The 19,601-nt window shown below is 46.4% G+C and overlaps 1 long non-coding RNA gene across 5 annotated transcripts; it reads left to right on the top strand.

The window, feature by feature from the left end:
* Positions 1–392: 392 nt before the first annotated feature.
* Positions 393–19,188, top strand: LOC129736803 (uncharacterized). 5 transcript variants are annotated; one of them, XR_008733882.1, is made up of 5 exons: positions 393–515; positions 1,189–1,236; positions 1,982–2,182; positions 2,547–2,666; positions 13,595–19,188. It is a non-coding gene; the product is annotated as an uncharacterized LOC129736803 (long non-coding RNA). The 5 variants fall into 5 exon arrangements; XR_008733878.1 differs by lacking the exon at positions 1,982–2,182; XR_008733881.1 differs by lacking the exons at positions 1,982–2,182; positions 13,595–19,188 and adding an exon at positions 11,194–12,117.
* Positions 19,189–19,601: the final 413 nt, after the last annotated feature.

Genomic DNA, 19,601 nt, shown 5'->3' with positions numbered 1-19,601 from the left:
TTGCACAAGTAAGCCATCTCGAGCTGTTGCACGATTTAACCTCTTGACTTCATAGCCGTTCCCTGTGACGGGAAAGCGAGGTGTTACCAGAACGAAGGGGTGCAGGTGGGCCAAGGGAGCGGGGTCTCTCCTACGCCTGCCTCTCCCCCCGCGCCCGGTAGCCGCTCTCGGCGCAGCCCGCACCCCGCGGGCGGCCCCCGCAGAGGCCCGGGGGCCGGCTCGGAGGAGCCCGCGGTGGCACCGAGCCCCTTCGCGCCCCGGCGCAGAGCGGGAGCCCCAGACCCTCCTCGGCCGGTTCCGGCCGCGCTGCGCGGCGGGCCGGGGCCGGGGCCGGGGCCGGGGCCGGGGCCGGGGCCGGGGCCGGGGCCGGTGGGCGTGGGCGGGGCCGGCGGCCGTGGGCGTAGGAAGGTGGGTTTATTCCCGGCCACGCGGCGCCCTGGAGCGGCTGTGGCGGTGCGGGGCCTTCCCCGGGAGCCTGGAAGGCTTTCGGGCCGGGACGTGCGGCGGCGCGCTGGGTGAGCGGGCGGGCTGAGGGCGGCCGGGGGCCGCGGGCGAGCCCGGGCCCGGGCCTCGCCGGGGGGCAGCGGCCGGCCGGGGGGGGCGTGGCGGGCCGGCGCTCGGCGCGGCGGGGAGCGCCTGGTGGCGGCTGGGGCGGCCCGGGACCGGCGGGGCTGCCGGCGGTTCTCGACTCCCCGGCAGCGACGGTGGTCAGCGGGCTCCTCGCGGTGCTGCTTTTTTTTTTTTTTCTCGGCGCACCCCCCCGCCGCCTCCGGGCTGCCCGGGCAGCCGCCGCAGCAGCTCTGCGCGGGGCTTCGTCTTTCCCCCAGCCGCTGGCCGTGGCCGTGGCAGCGGGCTGGGGCTGCCGGCGCCCGCGGGCCGCAGAGGCTGCCTTGGGCCTGCTGTAACGCTGTCGCAGGGGGGTGGCTCAGGCGCCTCTTCCCGCCGTCTGCAGGCGAGAGAAAGAAAAGGAAGCCGGCGGTGGGATCCCCACCCGTCGCCCCCGATTGCTGATTTCTCTAAAAAGCATTACAAAACGGCAAGCGCTTAGCTACCGGGGAGGGCTGGGAGGTGTCTCGCTGATCCTGTGTCTTGACACAGGCAAGCTCCTGGGCCAGAGCAGCCGAAGGGGAGAGGCCTTTTGATTTGCTTCCGAGTGAAACGGGGCTCTTGTTTTTTCTTTGTACCTAGGTTCGTCCGGAACCGTACGCTGACAAGTCAAGGGGAGCTAAACTGGAGGTCAGTCTAGATGTTACTTTTCCACATATGCCTTGTGCTTGTGAGTCGGACTGCTGACTGTGGAGGGATAACGTCTGTAGCTGCCGAGGGCCCGCGAGGTCCTCGAGTGTGCCCGCTGCTTCAGAGTGCTGCGCTGCTGCTTGGGCAGCAGACTGGGAGGAATTGGTGGTCGCTCGTGGTTACGCAGCCAGGCCTGCTGGGCGCTTAAACCAGCGCGCCCAGTCGGGCAGTATTATTTTTCTGGATTGTAAACGAGCCTGAGGTATAAACCCACTTTACCTTTCTGCATGGCGGTGTACTTTGTCAGAGAGCTCAGCCGTACTGACAGAGCTGGCACAGAGTTCCCTTGGGACTCCACATTTGACTGCCTTGTTGAAAGGCTCGAGAGCCTGCTTTGGAAGTCACTTGGCAAGGCACAGCTTTGCCGTGGTTTTTGTACTTGAATTGTGACTGTAATGCCGATGCCACGGGTTAGCCTTTCTCCAGAAGTTGTAAAAGCAGAATGAGCGTTAAGAATCTGATTACCTTTTAACTAAATTCAAAACAAAGTTTTGTGGGATGAAGTGACTGGAAGTCCTGCAAGTCTGACTGGGTATTACTGCCGTGCACGTTATCTGCCTGTCTACCGATCGTTCCTGCCTCTTGTTCTGTTGTGGTAATGCGCTGCGCTCTAGATGTAGTGCATCTTGACTTCCTCCTGACCCCCCGAGTTGTTATCGGTCTTTGCCTTCCTCACGTTTAACAGGGCGTGGGAAGGCCAGAGAGACTGGAAGCCTCGGCCGTTGTGTGCGGAGAAGCTGTCGGCCTTCTAAGAGAGCGTGTAGCCGGCAAGCGCATCGTGGTGCTTCGATACCGAGCTGACAGCACAGGCCTCAATCTTTTTTTGTGAAAAGGGATCAGCAGGAAATGTGTTGATGTTGAAGGGGGAAAGGTGGTGGGGGAAGAGGTAGGAGGCAGCTTTCAACCAATTTTAGTCTTAACTCCTGTGTTCCTGAGAATGGTTCTGGGCTTTGAGGGGTTTGCTTTTGGCTTTTTGCCCTAAGCGCGTCTACCTTTCAGGGTAGCGCTTTCTTGGAAGTGGGAAACGGTCCTTCTGGGACACCAAACCCTGTACCCGAGAGGGCCATCTAGCCTGCTGCATCGTGCGTTTTATTCCCTGTAGGTCACTTGGCCCTAGCAGTACACGCTCTCCCGGTTTGGCGCGTTTTTACCCTGCTGGCTGAAAGGTTCTGTCTTTGCACTTCCTCAGCTTGCCGCAGGCCGTAACACTTGCATGTTCATAGACCGCTTTCCTTGCTCGCTGCTTTCAGATTTGAGCATCGATGCCATGGACGTAGCAGGCGAGCAGCAGCTGGACGTAGAGCACAAGCCGATTAAACAACGCTTGGATAAAGCTGCCAATCGTGTGACTCCAGAAGCAGAGAGACACGGTAAGATGCTATTCTGCCATTGTTGGATGCATGTTCTCTTAGTCTTTCCATCGCCGTATGCCTGCTGTGAGATTCATGGGAACAAGGGACGGCTGAATTCACAGTGTTTTAAACACCACAAACTCTTGAAGAGTTGATAGGACACAAATCTATTACCCTGGCAGATCAGACAAGCTCGTGTGTGTGTATAATGCTCGGTACTTTTGCGAGGCAAGTCTTTGCCTGGTCCCTCTGAAACTGAGAGAGGGACTCGTTGATGCATTTCAGGAGCAAAGCTGCTGAGTGGCTAGGCTTTTCCTACTAGGAATCAAGCAGCTGTTCTGGCAAAACTTGACTCGGGTTGCATCTTTAAAGCCTAGGAGGCTGACAGGTGGGACGAGCTGGTTCGAGGAAAGAGCCTCTCTCCAGGGAAGGCTCCACTGGACTTGACCCTTAAGCCTAAACTATCATCTTACTGCGTTTACTTTGTGTGTGTTAATGCATACCTGATAACTGATGTATCGACTGAAATGTATTTAGTTACAAGTTGGAGTAAGTGGTCCTCTGCTACATAAACCTCTCGTCTGCATTTTTTACATGTTATGACTTAATTGTTTTACTTGAATACAAACCAGGAACGATTCTGGTAGTGTTGCAATGGAATGGTAATGCTGTCCCGACTTTGTCTTTCTAAAACGTGAGCTCCTTATTATCTGTTCTGGGAGATAGTGTAGTTCCGTGTATTGGCATGAACTAAGTTTGCTGATTTGTTGTAACTCGGATTTAACTTTTCTGTTCTTGAAGCTGAAAGGCTAAACTAAGCCAAGAGCTGAACAGTGGGTAGGTACGAGAGCTTCCCCTGTTGTCATGGGGATGTGGTGATGGAGTTCTTGCTGTTGTGCCACTTAGCAGCCTTTCTGTATTCAGAGGCTGTGGCGTTACGAATGTGATGTCTGGGGTCCAAACCCCGCTTTTCTGTATCTAATTCTCTGTTGCCACATGTAGGCCTCCTCCTTACTTGTGTTGCCAGCCCCCGCTGGGATTACTCGGTCTGAACCGGTTGTTCTCGCTCCTTACATTATCAACAGAGAGGAAGAGAAACTTGCAGGGAGCAAACAGTCTCATCCGGGAGAGGCATTTTGAAAGCAATCAAGTTCCACTGCCCGCAACAAGCGATTTCTTCTGCCGTCTGGAAAAGGGCCGTGGCTGGTTTGATTGCCATCACCAGTGTGGCATGTTTAGATTGGAAGTGTCCACCCGTCTTGGTGAAACTCTAGGATTCTCAGTTTCTGTTAGTAACACTTGCTGTTCGGTCAGTTATTTGAGGTGCAACTGTAGCAGTATTGTCTGTTAAAGGAAAAATTTACACCGTCGTAGGTACCAGCTGGGCTTGCTTGAGTCACAAGTCAGAGCTGGGCCACCACCCCAGTGAGTGGCAGAGAACCAAGGGATACAGCACAGCTTATATACACGTGTCAAACCATTAGTCAACGTCTGAAGTTTGTAGGCGTTTCCTTTGGTCCTGTCGGTGCTGCAGATCCATCGCCTGACTCTGTCCCAGGTGATGCATCTTCTCAGTTCCTAGCTCCTCCTCGAGTCGTGATCTTCTTTCTGCCTGCTTTAACTCACATGCTCCTTCAAGCGCGCTTCGTCTTTGAACAAGCAATTCGTTTACTAAATTTTCTAAAAACACTGGCGTTTCTGAGGGTGCCTGTGTGCACAAATTGGTCATCTGTTGTTTCTCTGTTCTCCCACTGATCAACTGGACTGGGTTTTAAACCACCCTTGGACGAGGCCTGGTTCTGCCACTTAGCTGCTTCGGCGCTTTAAATTTCTTAGTTAAAAATACATTTTCTTTACCATTGACCTTAAGTATTATGGAGTAGTATGTGGAGGCTTTTCCTGATCATAGTTGCATTAAAATAGGTAATAGCTTAATGATTTCTGTGGTAGGCGGCGTTCTGTGCCGGGATGTCATCTCATTAATTCCCATTGGATGGCGATAGAGGGTTGAATGTTTAAATTTTTTATTATTGTCATTTACCGTTTCCTTCCTTTTAACACGGGCCGAGTTTTCCAGCGTCGTGTGTCATATCTGCATGCAAGTGGAGGACCATGGTAACAGCATGAAACTTTGCATGTGGGGTTTTACGTACTGCGGTTTCTTTATGGTATCTAAGGTGTGTGCGGTACCTCTGGGTGCTCTCGGAGACAACTCGACGGGGCAGCTACCGATTACATTCGGAAAGCTGTTACTAGTTGCTGTATCTTGAAAGACGCCGTGTGTTGTACAGGTGGTGTTCTTCAAATGGCAGGAGTCATGGCTTTGACAAAGCGTAGGAATTATTAAGCTGCATTCTTCCTGACACTATCTTTTAGTGTAATTACAGGATCAAAACCCATACTGGTTGAATTCTTAAGCGTACTTTCAACTTGTTTGAATGTTGGAAGCTGTAGAAAGTGAGTCTGGTACAGTGGTTTAAGAATGGGTATACTTTCCTAAAAGTTCGTATTTGCTTGGTCATGACTACCATAAAGTATTTGATGAAAGAAGCGAGGTTAATGATTGATTTTATGCATATTTCATACTTTCTAATTTAAATCTCTCTTCCCCCTCCCCCCCGTGGCTAATACAGATGTCTTTAATACTCACTTCTGTCCAGCTGGTCTGCCTCCCAATCTCAACAAAGAGGGTCCCGATAACATTTTTGTCCCCTCAGCAGTGTCTGCGTTATCACCTGCCCCGGCCTTAGTTATCCAAGAAGCCACCTTTTTGAGGCTCGTAAGAGGGTAGTGTGGCGGTGCCTAGACAGTGAGCCTTAGAGGGCTTTTGTAATCCAGCAGACTTGGTCCTGTCCTTCAGGATTCGTGAGTGAAACGGCCTGGTTTTCAGGGGCCTCTCCTAATAGGAACCCGTGGTCTTGAAAATTTTAGACGTGCAGTTCCTTGGCTCGCTTATTCCGAGCTCCAAAGCTTGCGGACCTTTTGGTATTTGTTTTGGTTTTTGGAAAAACAGAGGTCCTGTTTGAGTTTTCTGGAGGCATGTCTTGCCCTTTGGTGGGTTTCAGCTGTCACCAGCTCTCATCTCCTCTTTTACGAGTCCCTCTGCAGCCTTCTGCACTTAAGAACATAAAACTCCGCGGGTTTGTGCCCCAGCTGTACTGTGGCTGTGCATTCAACACACAGGCGGCACAGGCACTGGCAGAATTGTAAAGTCGTGACAAAGACAGAAATTCCTTGGAGATTCTAGCAAGCCAGTGGTTCATGTGTGTGCGTTGTCAGCACCGTCTTTCTGGAGGACTGAGTGTCAGTTTTCCGCTTGGGAGATTCCCACGCTGATCTAGCTCTGCAGCAATGTATAACTGTGTTCCCTGTGTATCTTGGGACGGGATTACGCGTTACGCGCTGTTGTCTGCTATTTGAAGTGGTGTTTGTGTAACAGGTCCGGTATCAGTTGCAACTTGCTGTTTGGGTCTGCTTTAGACAAAGTCTTAACAAAGCCTTTGTGCAAGTAACATCTGACCGGCGCCCCAGCAAGGCTTTCGGGTGGCTGGCTCTTTCTGTGGAGGGTGTTCTTCAGATGGCAAGTGCTGCTCTGCTGCTTGATCTTACTTTGCAGCTCAACAGGCTCTATGCATTCTTTCAGGTGAGCTTCGGGTGCAGGATGTGCAGATTCTGACACAAGATCATTTCATTCATGTGTAGAACAGTTACTGGGCGTAGAGCGGAAGTACAGGATAGTGTTTCTAGACGTGCCTCGTCACCTTGAGTCCTCTGTTGTGTTAGAACTGGGGAAAGAAGAAGAAAAGGCGTTTGATCCAAATGCTTTGGATGCCGATTGCTGTGAAAGCTGTTACGGGGCAGAGGCGGAGGACATTCGGTAACCTTTCCATCTTCTTAGTGCTTGAATCGGTACAGCTAATGTGGCATACGTGTTGGGTTTGGTTTTTTTTCTTTTCCAAAATGTCTGTGAAAGTCCGTGCAGTGAAATCCTCCTGGGCACCTGTTCGTAGAATGGGGAGAGCTGTTGTGTTTTAGTATGCCTGTGCTGCACTCACGATTTGTTCAGAGCGTGCAGAGTTAGGTTGTCTGTTTTGTCTGCGTGCCTGTTCAAGGGCAGTAGCGCAAAGATTGTATCTTAGCAAACGGAACCTTTTCTGGGATTGCTTGGTGTCCAGGGGGGAGCTGTGCAAACTATTTCACCGTTCTGCGAGCTGTCTTGGAATAAAACCCGGTTATGGCTTTGCCTTCTCGCTTCTGCTGCAGGCTTTGCATCCTTATGGGAGCAAAGACCAGACGCCTATCACTCACACAAACGACGGGTGTCATCTGGTGTTTCTCATTCCTTCTACCTGCAAATTTGTGTAAGAATGGATTCGTGATAGTCTGCAGGTTCTGGACTATCCTTAGCTATTATTAGCTCTGTGTGGTAACTTAGTTTGTCACATCTGTTGCAGGAGGGGGCCTGGGAAGCAGGACCACAAGTAACAATCGGTTAGTTGAAAGGAAGGTGCTTGAGCTTGTGGGCCTCAAGCCCTGGTGATAAGGGACATGAGAAATTACTGAAGGGTATAGAAACGGGGACTAAATGCCAAGTTGAGACTATCCGAGAAATAAGGTGGTCGGTTTGTCAGTTTGCTCGAGGAGGTGGTGCAAGAACTGCAGACATTGTTGAATTGTTGAACTGTTGCTGAATTGCTAAATAGCTAGTGTGAGATCTTCGCGCGAGTTGCCACATGGTCCAAAAACTTGCGTATTCTATAACTAATCGGAATAAGATGTAACAATCGCTTATGTGTATATAATAATGCTGTTAGGCTAATTGAAGTGACGCTTGCTTGCATCAAGCTGCGTCCCGTCTCTCAGTCGCGGCCATCTGTCAAGTTGCGTCCTTCCCCAGAGAAGTTTCCATCTTGAGGGATTCATGATTCCGGCCTTCAACTTTTTGTCTTGTCTGTCTTGGTTCCGTGTTGCGCTGGACAATTGTTGTTTTTTTTTGTGGTGAGCGAAGATGTTGTCCAGAGGTAGAAGAGCAAGGAAGAAAGTTTGGAGGCAGGGTTAACAGCAATGTCGGCAGTCTTGCCCTTAAAACAGAGGAAGGGAGGAATAGAAACAGGCAGATGCTTTGTTCACGTGGGCAAGTTCCAAGCTGCTCAGAACTGTGGGAGACTGATGTCGTTTCTGCAGCAGATTTCTTTGCCGAGGATTGACTTGGCTGTCTGAATGGATGGCTAAAGTCCTCTTAAGACTTAAGCGCTGCATTAAAGCAGCTTGTGTCCTCCTGCCAAAATCTCAAAAAGTACGTCGGGAAGCTCAAGCTCCTTCAGGAGCGTTGGACCACCTTTCGGTGTCCAGTCCCTGATGTTTGCTTTGTTGATTTGTTGAAATGAAATCCACTGGGGACTGGAGTCCTGAGCTGGAGTGTCTCTTTATTGCTGTAAAGATGATAAGATGATGACTGTGCTCTTGCAGGTGCTGCGATACTTGTGACGATGTCAGAGAAGCATACAGGCGACGAGGCTGGACCTTTGGGAACCCGGATAGCATAGAGCAGTGCAAGAGGGAAGGATTTATCTAGGAAATGCAAGAGCAGAAGAACTGCCATTTAGCTGGTTCAGCACTTTACATTCCTTCATTCAAAATACATTTTCTTTTAATGATTTTCTCCTTCTGTCTTACTATTTCCATTTCAGGTACGGAATATCTCAGCTATTAAACTAAGTTCTTTCTTGTAACTTTGCTACTAAGCCAGTCACACAAGTTACAGAACATTGCATTAGTGCAATCACAGACACAACTATAAAGATCACAACAGGTATTGTAACTATCCGTTTCTTTAACCATGTTGATAGGTCAGGGAACAAAGATGTTAATTCCTGGATACCAATATGCATGGTTTCTCAAATCTGAAAAAGAATTCCGCAAACCCAATAAAAATCGGGTTACCTGTTCGCCTCCATTCAACAAACTTGTCTTTGTGACATAAGTTCCTGGTAGTGCTATAGTCCTTCCAAAAAGAATTTCTGCCGGAGAAATTCCAATTGGCTGCCTGGGAGTGTTTCTTACATCCCGTAAACCTGAATTTAACGCTTCATGTCTTTTTAACCTAGTCTGTTTACAGACTGATAAATTTCTCTTTGAGAGTTCTATTCATCCTCTCTACCTGTCCTGAGGATTCTGGATGATAGGGAGTTTGTAATTGTGATCGAATTCCTAACAAATGATAAATCTGTTTTAATACAGCTGCAGAAAAATGAGTGCCCTGTCAGAATTAGTTAGCTCTGGAACTCCCTATCTAGGAATAATTTCCTTTAAGAGAGCTTTAACAACTGTTTTTGAGTCGTTTTTCTGAGTAGGGAAAGCTTCCGCCCACCCTGACAATTGATCAACAACAACAATATGTGAACCCCGTTACTTCAGGCATTTCAGCATAATCAGTCTGAAGGTTTTGAAAAGGATTCTTTTGTTGCTGAAGGTGTCTTTCCCAGCAGTGTCTTCATTCTTAAAGAGGCAGATTCTTTACATAGCCAACAGCCCTCACAAATTCTTTTGGCTGCTGCATAAATTCCAGGGGTTGCCCACAGTTGTTGGATTTCAAGAGCAATACTTTCTGGCCCTTCGTGAGCTCTGTTGTGCTGCCAGCAAGTGATAGGTAGTAAATACCTCTTTGGAAGTAGTGGTTTACTTCCTAATAGCCACTGCCTGTCCCGTTGTTGTGCTCCTAGTTTCTCCCAGGTCTGTGTTTCTTCTTCGGGTCGATCTTCGTAGAGATGAGTTCCATCTGGGAGTTCAGCCTTACCCTGCTCAGTCAGAATCAGAGTCACTGCTCAAGTCACTTGCCATGCAGCAGCTTTTGCTGCTTCATCAGCCAAGGCATTTCCTTGAGATACATTGTCTCGGCAGTTGGTATGAGCCTTTACGTAAATCACTGCCAATTCTATGGGCACTTGTATTGCTTCCAATAATTCTTCAGTTAAAGTTCCGTGTGCTGTGGTCTTACCTGAGGAGGTAAGAAACCCACACTCTTCCATAACATACCTGTAGCATGACAAGCTCCAAATGCGTACTGAGAGCCTGTGTAAAAGTTAACTTGCAGTCCAAGTGCGTATTTTGCAGCCTCAGTGAGAGGAAACAACTTCTGCACCTTGTGCACCTAGATTGTGAGGTAAAGGTCTGGCCAGCAAAACTTGAATCTCTAGTAACCGTGTATCCGGTACAGTGCCAGCCGTCTTCACAGTATGATGATCCATCTGTAAAAAACCTCAAATCTGGATTACCTAAAGGTTGATCTGTTAAATCATCTCATGGCTTACTTGTTGTGGTTACCCCTTGTTAACAATTGTGATCATCTTTTTCTCCCTCTGTAGGCAGTGGCATTAAGGTTATTACATCTTTCAAGTCTCACACTGTCTGCAGGTAAAAGCACTGCTTCATATCAGTGTGTACTTTATCACTTTATTGAGAAAGTGTTTTTTCTGTATGTTGGTTCAAAAGTATTTTCACTTAATGGGGTACACATACTGTCAGGGGGTGTCCCAGGACAGCAGTCAGAGTTCTTTCCACTAGCACAGCAGCAGTTGCTGTAGCCCGTATACAAAGGGGAGTTCCTTTAATTACTGGTTCTAGAGTACAAGAACAATAAGCTGTCCTAGACAAAAGTTGTCATTTGGATAGAGATGCGCGGCATCCCTTTTTTGCAAGTCGTATACACAGGTATTCAGTGTCTCTCACACATTCTTCTTCTGTATGACTGGCTAGAAAGATCATCCACATATTGAACTGAAGTAGAATGTCCTGAAAAATTTAGGGTTTTAAGATTGTTAGAAGAGTTTGCCGACGGTGGTATCTGAGTAAGTATTAAATTAGACTCTGGAACTATCGGGTGAGGTAACATGCTCATTCACCACACACAGATCCTGAGCAAATCTATACTCTGGAGTCCAATCTTCATCTATTCTGTGCTTACTTACAGGTAAAATTGGGGTATTGTAAGGGCTTTGGCATTCTCTGAGAATTCCTCTTTTTTTCAGGAAAAAATAAAGTTGTTTTTGAATGCTTGGGATTGCTTCTGCAACAACAGGATACTGTTTAATAGAGGGGAGAGTCCCTCCTTTTGTTTTTATTACCACCAGTCCTGCTGATACTAATAATCTCACATCCTCACTCAAGGTACTCCACAATTCCCAGGGAACTGCATTCAATCCCAATGGTATTTAAAAATGAAGTTCTTTATTTTTTTAAAACGTGCACAATTTCAGAAACCATAGGGATTAAGCAAATCCCGTCAGGCCCTTGAGATACCAGTGTCCCACATTTCCTGCAACAGGTGTCTCCCTAATAATGATATAGGGTGATTAGGAGAAACTATGAATCTTCCCTATGCAATTTTTCCAGCTAAAACAGTTGGAAGGGGTGTCAAAAGGTATTTCACCTCCTTGCCTACTACCCCTTTAGCAATAACTTGTTTCTTCTGATAAAAAAAATTGAATAGAATTCCATTTACCTTTGCAGCAGTTTGTCCACACTCATTTACCCCTGTTCCTTCCAGGTTCATCTCTCAGCAGTTCCTCGAGAATCTTATTCATCTGTTGTGAGTGAGGCCATGGATGATGTGGGGGTGTCAATCCTTGTTCTGAGATTGTCGGGCAAAGTGGGCATTCCCATTGCCTATGTCCTGAACTTCCACAAAAAAACCATGCTAAAGTATTAGAAAGTAACAGAGGCTGCCAATTAGGATCTTGTTTGGGCCAAGGATTAAGTCCTTGTCTTCTCTGAGCAGTTTTTCTATCTTTCTGAAAAATTCTTTCCCCCTGTTCCATTTGGAATAATACTCTCAGAGTTTTTCTAGCATTCTAGCTGGGAGTATAATCTGTAACAATTCCCAATACCATTTGTGCACATCTTTCAGCATCCTCTCTCCATCTCGGCATTTTACTCTGCCAAGCGACCACATTTCCATCTCCAGTGTTCACGTCTCATGACTACAGTGACTGACAGAAGGAGCCTCTGGAGGAGCCCCGGGTCCTGCTCTGGGGTTACGAATGTATTCCAGCCTCAAAGGGTACATTCCTGCAGTGGGAAGGTCAGTTTTCTCTGTCTCTGGGGTAGAGGCAAGTGAGCTTCCCCTTGTTTTAGGTGATTTACCTCTTTGCTGTGCCCAATGATACTGTATATACCAATAATCAATATCCTGGCTGTCAGTGTCTTCTAAAATAATTCCCAAAATTTTTTGTTTATGAGGCTTACAAGTTCCTCTAGGAGGTCACATATCCATCGGTCCTCCTCCTCCAGTACAAGTCAGGAATGGCCATTCGTCCTGGCACAAAATAATCTATTTTCATTTCTGCAAAGCCTGTGCCAGGGATATCTTTCCAATTCTCTAAAACCTCAGCAAGGGGCACCCCCTCTTTCAATGCTGGGCATATTCCCAACCTTATTAAATTTATTACCTTCCTCACCAGTATGTGATTTTTTTTTTTTAAATTTAAACACAGGAGCACTTTCAGGTCTGTGTCTGGAATTACCTGTGTCTAAGTCTCATCAGGTGATCTCACCTAGTTGCCGGCAGCAGAGCGTTGTTAACAGATATGTCCAGAAGAGATTCCTGACTCCTTCCTCTTGTGTCTTAGCGTCCCATCTGGGCTGCCATCTGTTAAAGGAGAAACTCACACCGACATGGGTACCAACACCTGGTCACTCTCCCGTTTCCTTAACACATAACTGAATGTCCTCATTCCAGCTGGGGTGCCAAAACTCATGGTTCCACAGTAAGGAGGATTCACTGTCACTGGGGTCATAACATCAGTCTTGCTATGTAAGTTTTGAAGTGGCCAAGAAGAACAGCACGGCTCTCCTCTGTTTTGTGTTTGTACCCTCTAGCGCTTCCGACAGCCTTGGACCCAGTAGGACACCTTTTCATCTTGAGACCATAGGAGGCACATAATAGTAAAGATGTTTCATGGCTGCTAGTCTTTCTTAAAAGAGGAGATGGTTGTGTGACTCACCCTTCTTAAGCATGGTTTAATGTACCAAGCTTACCCTGCGGCAGCAAGGCTTTCCTTCCGTAACGTGTGCCTGGAGCATGCTATGTTGCCAAGGGCAGCTATGGACATGGCAGCAGCCCAGTACCCAGTAGGAAGTTTTCCTAGCGTGGAAGTTGGACATAAGGATTGTCTGTGTTTGGGCAGACAGGGTTGTAGCCAAGGACAGGCTAGTGCTAGCTAAGAAAGAACACATTCTCAGGGGCACAAGGGTTAGAGGTTTTCCTCCGCTCAGCAGAGAACTGGAAACTTGTGACTAAATAGATTGTGACTGTACAAAACACCCCTCTGGAGTACACACATAGTAGCTGTAAGCCCTAATCAGCACTTAAGGCTCCAAAGACATGTCTGAAAGCAAAGGATGCTGTCAGGGTCATGACTAAAATTGGGATGGTGCCCTCTTAAGACAGTATCCATGCAGCTGTTGTTAACAGCTATTGCTCCTCACTCCTCAAGGCCCAGGGGGATCGAGGGGACGGAGTGACAGTGGATAGCTAAATGTGGTCACATGGAAGTAAACCCATTGTATCGCATTCCTTCTGTACTTGCCTCACGTGGAGAACGCTCATTCTGCAGGGACCTTCATGACCTGCCCCATCCCACCTCTTCATAGTCAGAGTCCCAGTGTCTGGTTTCTATGTCTATAGCAAGGCAAAGAGCAGGCTCAAGAATTGGTTTAAATGTACTTCAGAGACACTTCTACGTGGGTCTGGTTTTGTAGAACTGCTGGCTTAGCCGTGTCTTGTTTTAGCCACAGGTGCATTTGATAGTTGCTTTGATGAAGAGATCCACTCACCACATGCAACCCAGTGTGCTGTTGGAAGGTCTAGGAATCTCTGTGATCGGGGCACTGAAAATTTCAAAGAAGAATAACGTGGCATGTCTCTTTTCTTTGTGTTTCCCTGACAGGATTGCAGGAGAGCCCCAGGGGAGCAATGTGTCAGCACAGAAAACTTCCGCAAGCTCAAGCAAGAAAGGCAAAGGACCAAATCTTGTTCCTGTTGAAAAAGTTGCTTTTCTACGCATAGAAAACACAATGCTATTTTGCAACCACAAAGATGAAAACCTTCAGGAACTCTGAGGATGGAAATCCATCTAGCCATGCATTGCCAACAAGTGCTTAGTGTTTTCAGTGGAGAGCTAAGAAATAGCAAATTCCTGCACAAACTCTGAGTATCCCACCTCCAGGAAGCAGAAACGGGAAAGACGTGTCCCACAAGTGACTCGACTGGGAGGAAATTTAAGAGACTGACTACCTGGCTGGCTGGAGGATTGCGTGACAGTGACATCCCAGTTAGGCCGAGAGCTGACAGCTGTGTTCCCGGTTCTGTCTCTGAGAAACTACTCCCCTCTCTGCTTGAGGGTCTTCTGTGTGGCTGGTAGAACCCAAATCACGGCAAGGATTGCAGATCTTCGGAGAGCAGCACCATAGAAGAGCCATACCTAGGGGTGTGTGAACAGCATTGTACTGGGGAAGTGTATAGTCCAAAAGCAGAGGCACAACTTGGTTGCTGCTCAAACATTTTACCTGAGGAGTCTGTAAGATATTCCAGAGAAGGTACCGAGGTACAGAGGGAGACTGCATCTCCGTCTCTGCAGCATTTTCTGGTGTAAAATACAATAAGGATGTAGCAGGTGCTTGAAAGGAAGAATGCAGAAGAGAACAGAGGAAAAGGAGGGCTGACAGTTGAGAATCAAGGGGCAAAGTATCTCATCAAAGCAGTTTATGCAGCTGCTTCAAAGCTGAATCAATTCTTGAGGACCTGGACTGCAACTGCAAACCAGGGAGTGAAAAACAGCCTAGCAAATACAGCTCTTTAAGCAGAAACAGAAGAGTTCAGTTCCAGAGGAAGATTTTTTTTCCCCAGTACCTCAAAACGGTTCTACCCAGCCGCTCTAACAAGTTATTCTGAAGTCATCTAACTTTCAGAGCAGTACTTCGTGGAGATGCCCATGGTTTTCAGAATGGGCTCTTAAATCATTAGTGGAAACTGCAGCATGTCCAACAGCTGAAAAACGGCTCTTCTAGAATGAAGTGTATACTTTTTAACCTGGTACTCGTGTTCAATAGAAATGTTAAAAGATATCCAATGGGATGGTAATCGTAAGTGTATACAATGGCCTGAAGATAACTACATTGTTGTATTTGCAGCATCTCATCAGAGGACAGACCTATAAGCAACAGTAATAGGCAGAAGACAGGCATGCTATGAAAGTATGACAGGGTTTGTTAATGATGAATGTTTGTCCCTGCTTTCTGATGTTACAGTAGAACAAGGTTGACCTTAGAAAAGGTCACAAAGACTTAAAAATTAAAGTAGTTCATCCAAGTTTATTAGCAGTGAATGATTCTTTTCTGCCTAAAATGCTTAACCCAGAGGAAATGAAAGGAGCTATGGGTTTCCTTTGCACTGCTGGTTTTACTGTAGGCTTCATAAAGTGAGCCTTCCAGGATGCAGCTTCATCCCTTCCTGATCCCACACCCCTGTTCTACTTTGCAATGGAATCTCCAGGAGCTGCAATAATTTTCTCGCTGTTTTGCATTGTCTGCCTTGTCTGTTCAGCGCGGAGGAAGATGTCTGAAACAGGGAAGCTGCCTTCTGGGCCATTTCCTTTGCCCCTCATGGGAAACATGCTGCAGCTGAAGAATAACTTCCCTGAGGCAAGTGGATGTAACTTAAAAGCTGTGTTCTTTTTTGTTAAATTGTTTCAGCTCAGTTTGGTCCCACGTTCACAATACATTTGGGCTCAGTATGTGCAGTGGTGTTGTATAGACCTTATGTTGTAAAATAAGCTCTGATTGATTAACAGAGGTGTAGAGTTCAGTGGAAAAGGACTTATGCCACTCTCCCAAAAGTTCTCCATAGGAACAGGTACTTTTCTGTGAGGCTTTGCCTAGGCAGAGGTGTTCTTTTGGGAGGATAAAACTGAGAAGACAGAAGCGGGAAGAGCTGATGTTTCATTTAATATGGGAGCAATGCCTGGCAGAATCTGGAGAGATCTTTGGCTCACTGGCATTAAATGGTCCTAGTCTCTTTCTGCTGTAGATGATAGCTGTTGCACCTTGTAAGGTCTGGATTATGACCTGGAGAGCAGATGGCTGTGGTGGCATCCTCACACAACTTTCCATCCTTGTAACTGGGTATGTCATCCCAGTGGTACAAGTAGATCCTAAGGTAGCCAGGGCTACTTTCCACCAGGGGCTATTGGCCTCCCTCTCTCTCCCCCTCATTTTCAAAGAGTTGAATTAGGAACAAAGGAAATTCAGGGAGGCTGCCATAAAGAAACTAGGCATCTTTCTGACATGATAGCAAGTTAAAGAATTTTACTTAAAGGCACTGCATAAGGAGTAGTTAAAGAAAGCAATGCAGTACAGACATGATATAGGAATGCTATGCAATAAAATAGGATGCACTGTTTGAAATTTGAAATATAAAACGAGAATCAATGTGACAAGTGAATAGCTGTTCAAATTTAAAGGTAAACGTTACTTTGAAAGATGCTAAAAAGCATTTAACCTGGGAATTATGACAGGAAATATTTTCTACCTCACCTTAGTACAGAGGAAAAATTTCATCTGAAAAGGAAAAGCCAATGGAAAGACCAGTTCATTTTTACCTTCTGCAGTTTCTTACAGCGAATGTTCCCCGGACTATACAAAAACCTAAAGCCTTGCTAAAGCGTAATTGTCCATACTGGTTACTCATGTTTCTAACCTACAGCATGTACAATCATTTTATTCTCTCTCTTGGTAGAAAGCATATGCTGTTTCCTATAAAGGAGGCCACATTTTAGCCTATGAAGAGAGTTCAGGTGAGCCTCAGAGCTTGTTATTTCTTGCAGTGCATGAGTACAGCACAGGAACATCTAAAGGTCATCATTTTTGGGGAATTAATCCACTTATGTAGGGTTTTGGGGATTTTCCTTTACTTTTCAATAGTATTTCAGACAGCTGCAAATGGAACCCATCAGGAAGCTGGGGCAGGGAGTCAGCTGGAACAGAAATCAGATGCCACAAGCTAGGCAGTAAAATCCATAATCTGTCCTTTGACCCCAGTTCTGTGGGCTTCTTGATTTGAACAATCGGTAACCAAAGTGTGTTCATGTGTGTGGGAGGCTATTAAGAGGGCCACACATTGCAGAGTGGAAAAGCTATGCTCCTTGGACTGAGTCTTCAGTGAAAGCAGCCAAGTGGGGCAGGTGAGCTTGAAAAGGCAAAAACACAAGTGTGAAAACTCTCCTTGGTTCCCTCAGCTGCAAGAAAGTTGGAACCTTTGCTCTGTGTGTGCCTCTATTGAGTGCACGGGGCATATACCACAGCACACAAGTATTGTGAGTTACAGTTGTGATGCATGTGAAAAACGTCTCTGTTGTATTTGTTTGGCAAACAGATGATCTGTTTAGAAAGGTGGGTCCCAGATCCAAAGTTCTTCAGTGTTAATCAGTAATCCAGCAGACAGCTTAATCTGTGATACAAAGCTGCTTTCAACTCTTGGGTCTCTAGAGAGTCATATATAGCTTAACATGCTACTGTATAGAGGTATCAAGGACATCTCAAGAGGTCAGAATTTATCTTTGTCACAGTTTAAGCGCAGCTGGCAACTAAGTACCACGCAGCTGGTCACGTACTCTCCCCAGCCTGGTGAGATGGGGAGGACAATTGGAAAAAGCTAAAACCCATGGGTTGAGATAAGAATAGTTTAATAACTGAAATAAAGTAAAATATACTAATAATAATATAATGAGAAGGGAGATAACGAGAAGAGAGAGAGGAATAAAACCCAAGATGCACAGTACAATTGCTCACCGTGCGCTGACCAATGCCCAGCCAGTCCCTGAGCAGCCATCGGCCCCTCCCAGCCAACTCCCCCCATTTTATATACTGAGCATGACATTCTATGGTATGGAATAGCCCTTTGGCTAGTGTGGGTCAGTCCTGATTATGCTCCCTCACAGCTTCTTGTGCCCCTCTGTGTTGTCAGAGCATGGGAAATGGAAAAGTCCTTGACTTAGGGTAAGCACTGCTTAACAACAACTAAAACATCCATCTGTTATCAACATTATTCTCCATACTAAATCTAAAAAGCAGCACTGTGCCAGCTACTAGGAAGAAAACTAATTCTGTTTCAGTCAAAACCAGGACAATCTTTGAAATTATAACTGCGAGAATCACAAAGAACTTTGAGAGCTGTGCATAAAGCCACTATTTTCATAACTTTCCCTTTTAAATGGTGTGGGAATTCACAAATGTCTCAGCAGCCTTCCCTGCAGCCTACAAGGGGTAAGTAACATACATGCACACATGAGGCTCTGGTATGCACTCTGCCCACTACTTTTTCCTCTTTAACAAAAGAAATCAAAGATACCTGATTTTACACCTGGCTACTCTAAAGTGCTTGTATTCACCTTTGATCACTCCATCTCCCATCACCCACATCTATCCTTAGTGTCCAGACATACAATTAATTATGCGCGTCATGTTAATTTACAATAGTAGCTCAGGCAAGGGCTATTGCCCTGTTATGGGTAAAATGCTCAAGTACGTTTGTTTGCCTCATGGGTTGCTTCCCTGAGTTTGTCACTTGGGAACACCTTTGGTGCATTTGAGAACTTGCCAGTTCTTTTCTTTGCTGGTGCTTGCCCATCTGACTGTTGCTTCTGTAGCTGCTTCCACCTTAGGAACGTCTTAGAAACTTGAGCTCACAGAGGTGCTTGCGTTCTGTGAGAGGTATTTGGGAACTAATAGCAACAGTGCACAGAATGGATTAATTGAGTTTGAAAGCCACTTTTTCACATGGTCAAGTGACAGGACATCGTGTCAAGTTTGCCATAGAAAATTCATATAGCCCTGCCTAGGGCACTGCAATGCACTGTCTGTAACAGTACCAGCAGAAGAAAAAGTCTAGGCAGCACTGAGTGCTAGCAGGCAGGGTGAGAGTGAGCAGTATGGCTTTGTGGGGGATGTAGAGCTTGCTAATGATGGTTAATTTTTTAAACTGATGATTTTCAGTTTTGTGGTTAACCAAGGTTGATGAGGTAAATCCTATCCATTAAATGTTTGAAATTTTAAAAATCTGATCCTTACTGTCCCAGGAGGCGGTAGGTAACATTACTTGGCACTAAAGCACCTAGTGAGCATAGTTATAGGTTATCATTGCACTGCTTTTTGTACCACAGGCAACACAAAGTGAGGCTTCAGGACGCAGCTTTAGCCCTCCCCTAATCTCAAAGCCCGCTGCATATCATGGTGGAGTCTGTGGGAGCTAAAGCTGTCGTCTTGCTGATTTGTATTGACTGCCTCCTTGTCTTTTCAGCATGGAAGAAGACGTCTGGAACAGAGGAGCTGTCCCCAGGCCTTTTGCTTTGCCTAGCTTAGTCATGGCACAGCTGAAGAGAAAGTATGGAGTGCTTTCTTTTTACCTGGTGAGAAGACTTGTAATAGTTGATCCTCTTTGGTATATGGCAATAAACTAGATGATATTTTCATGTGTCTTTCATTCATATTTCCATGTTTCTGCGGCATTGGTGTCTTTTGCCTTTGCAATGTTGTGGTATTAGCCCATGGTATATCTAGCTTATTAATACTTTGAAAGGAAGGAAGTTGTGCCTGTTACACTTAAACGGTTAAAGCTGTTACTGAAATATTACAGTTTCTGTCTTTTTTCACATAGCAGATTCAGGTGTCTGTCTTCACTGTAATCACTATAAATTACACGTTACAGGGAATGTGATCAAATTAAGCAATGCCAGTCCTACACCTGTATGTATATGCTTGGTGACTCATGTAAACCTTTTTTATCTGCTTTTTTTCTCCTGATTGTAACATTGCTGAAATGATCTTTACGCACTTCATGAAATAATGGGGAAATGCAAGCTGCTGTTCATCTAGTAAATGGCACTGCGGGGTAGGGTGGTG

Source organism: Falco cherrug, chromosome 9 (genome assembly GCF_023634085.1).
Source record: "Falco cherrug isolate bFalChe1 chromosome 9, bFalChe1.pri, whole genome shotgun sequence".
NCBI lineage: Eukaryota > Metazoa > Chordata > Aves > Falconiformes > Falconidae > Falco > Falco cherrug.
This window is presented reverse-complemented; position numbering and strand designations above follow the sequence as displayed.